Raw genomic sequence first — 3,762 nt, forward strand, 5'->3', positions numbered from 1 at the left:
TCTCTCTGTCAAATAAATAAATAAAATCTTTAAAAAAAATTAAAAAAAAAACTCCAAATGCATCCTAGACCTTAATATAAACTCTAAAACTATAAATCTTCCAGAAGAAAACACAGGAGAAAATCTTCATGACTTTCAGTTAGGGCAAAGACTTTTTAGATTCAACACCAAAAGGACAATCCATTAAAGGAAAAAAAATGCTTAAGTTAGACCTCACCAAAATAAAAAAGTATACTTTTCAAAAGGTAGTTTTAAAAAAAATTACTCATTTAAGAGGGAGAGACAGAGGCAGCACAAGCAGGGGAGGAGGCAGCAGGAGAGGGAGAATCAGGCTCCCCGCTGAGCAGGGAGCCTGACACGGGGCTCAATCCCAGCACCTCAAGATCACAGCTCCAGCTGCCTCCAGCTGCAGTGAGACCCTTAACCAACTGAGCTACCCAGGCGCCCCAAAAGGCACTCAAGATAAGCATTCAACTGGGAGAAAATCCTTGCAAAGCCTATGTCTGATTTAGGATGAAGAACGCTGAAGACTCAATAGGAAAAGCAAACAATCCAATTAAAAAATGGGCAAAAGATTTGAACAGACTCTTGACCAAAGAAGGTATATGGATGGAAAATAAGAACATGAAAATATGGTTTAATTGCAAATAAGCCACAATCAGATAGCACTCTATACCTATCAGAATAACTATAATGCAAAGACTGATCATATCAAGCATCAACAAGAATGTGGAGCAAACTGAAACTGTCAGTAGAAACAGTTCAGTAGTTTCTTAAAAAGTTGACATACACTTACCCTATGATCCAGCTATTACAATTTTAGGTATTTATCTAGAGAAAAGAAATCTATGTCCATGCAAAAACTTACTCATGACTGTTCATAGAAACTTTATTTATAAAGCCAAAAAACTGGAAACAACCCAAAGATCCAGCAACAGGTGAATGGATAAGCAAATTGTGATAGTAACATAAAATGGAATACTACCCCACAATAAAAAGGGAGAAACTATTGATATTCAACAGCATGGATGAATCTTAAAATAATTGTGCTGAATGAAAGAAGCCAGATCAAAAACAGTGAAAAGTGCATGATTCCACTTGCATAGAACTCTAAAACGTATGTGACTTATGCCTATCTTGACAGGAAAAAAAAAAAAAAGACTGTGAAACAACCATTGAACTCTACCTAATAATATACATGCAGACATATTTAGGGTGAGGTGTATTGATTTTATTCAGTTAACATTGAAATGCATTGAAAAATTATATGACAAAAAAACTATGATTGATTACTACATCAGTAGAAGGATGGATAGATGGGCACGTATGTGGATAACACAAATCTAGTAAAATGTTAATGATAGAATCTTGTTTGTGGGTATTCAGATGTTCACTAATTCCTTTCAGTGATTTTATATTTTTGGAATCTTTCAAGATACAATTTTGGGGGAAAATGACTAGGTCTCTGGGTTTGCATGGCTTATTTTTGAGATATGCATAGGATCCAAATAGAGATGTGAAGTAGGAACTTGAATATGTAAGCATGAAATTCAGGGTATAGGCTATGGCTTGAGATATATGTTTGTGATTCATCAGTGTGTAGATCAAAGGTTAGCAAACTACAGACTGCAGGCCAGATCTAGCTTCCCACCTGTTTTTGCTGTGAACTAAGAATGATTTGTACAATTTTAGTTGGCTGCAAAAAAACAAAACAAAACAAAAAAAAAACAAAAGAATGACATGTGAAAATAATATGAAATCCAAACTTCAGTGTCTATCAAGTTTTATAAGAATATACACACACTGAGACACCTAGGGGGCTCAGTACGTTGAGCCTCTGCCTTTGGGTCAGGTCATAATCCCAGGGTCCTGGGATCAAGTCCCAGATCGGGCTCCTTGCTCAGTGGGAAGACTACTTCTCCCTCTGACTGCTGGCCCTTCTGCTTGCACTCTCTCTCTGACAAATAAATAAACAAAATATTTTTTTAAAAATACACACTTTATCTTATTTATTGTCTATTGCTGCTGTCGAGTTACAATAGTTTAATTAAGTATTTGGGAAATAGACTATACTGTTCCGGCACTCTTGTCTCTTTCTTTCTTTTTAAAGATTCTACTTATAGGGGCGCCTGGGTGGCTCAGTGGGTTGGGCTTCTGCCTTTGGCTCAGGTCACTTAGGTCATGACCACAGGGTCCTGGGATCGAGCCCCACATTGGGCTCTCTGCTCAGTGGGGAGCCTGATTCCCCCTCTCTCTCTGCCTGCCTCTCTGCCTATTTGTGATCTTTCTCTCCCTGTTGAATAAATAAAATCTTTAAAGAGAAAGATTCTGTTTATTTATTCGACAGAGAGAGAGAAAACACAAGCGGGGGTGGGGTTGCAGCAGAGGGAGAGGGAGGAGGAAAGAGTTCCAAGCAGACTCCCTGCTAAGTGTAGAGCCCGGTGTGGGGCTGGATCGCAGGACCCTAAGATCATGATCCTAGCCAAAACCAAGTCAGGTGCTCAACTGACTGAGACACCCAGACATCGCTCAAGAATTAACTTCTATGAATAATCTGGGTGGAAGAATGACAGGAAAAAATATTTTTAAAGAAATTGAGGAAACACTAATTCATTAGAAACTGAAGTGGAATCTGCTAAGATGTGTTACACTGATGGTGGTAAAAATCTATGTGGAGTAGAAAAAGTCTTAGTTGGACAAATTTACAAAGCTTGTGACAAATGTAAGGTGTTTAAAGCCTGGAATTATTAATTGTATTTCATCCACAGGTACTTTGCAGAAATGATTTGAATGTGCTGTATGAATTTAATTTGCTCTTGTGGACTTTACCATTATAAACTTTTACTAGGCATAGAAGCTGAATATTCTGACTTACCCTACCACAAAGCTATTTGATGTCTTAGCAATATTAACCTTCTGGTGGGGTTTTTTTGGACTCAGGTTTTAGACTGAAATTTTTCTGAATGAAGAACCACACTTAGTTACTACTGTCAAGCACTGAATTGTTTTGGTAACTAGCTTTTGTTGCAGACTTGACAATGTTTCTTAATGAACTCAACCTAAAATTATAAGGCAAAATATTACTTACATACATACCTTACACTGCTGTAAAGCAATTTCGACAACATTGTTGGAATTAAAACTAATGGCAAGCTGCTTTATACACAGAGTGTAAAAAGTTAAAACAATAAATTTGAAACAGCTGCTTATATTTTCCAAACTCAAACTACAATTCCAGCAGCAATTTTAGGACTTCAATACAAGTATAAAGAAAGTTTCGTATTTCAAAATCCATTTGTGTGATTAAAGCAATTCCATTTAACTTTCACTTGGAAGTGACCAAACTGCAATGTGGTGACATGCTAAAAAGCAACTATCGAATGAGAAATCTAATAGAATTCTACAACTGTTTTTCAAATGATGAATGTGATTAAGTAAAATCATACACTCATGGATTGACATCTGTATTTGGCAGTAGCTATCTGTGTGAAAGACATTTTTAAACATCATGTTACAAATCAGAATTAACAGATAAAGGTTTGTGGTATTTATTTATTTATTTATTTATGTCTTATTTGTTTGTTGTTGAATATATAACAAATATATAAATTTGTTATTTATATATTTGTTTATTTATTTAAAGATTTTGTTTATTTATTTGACAAAGAGAAATCACAAGTAGGCAGAGAGGCAGGGAGAGAGAGAGGGGAAAGCAGGCTCCCCGCTAAGCAGAGAGCCCGATATGGGGCTCAAACCCAGGAC

This window comes from Mustela lutreola, chromosome 17 (genome assembly GCF_030435805.1).
Source record: "Mustela lutreola isolate mMusLut2 chromosome 17, mMusLut2.pri, whole genome shotgun sequence".
NCBI classification, from domain to species: Eukaryota; Metazoa; Chordata; class Mammalia; order Carnivora; family Mustelidae; genus Mustela; species Mustela lutreola.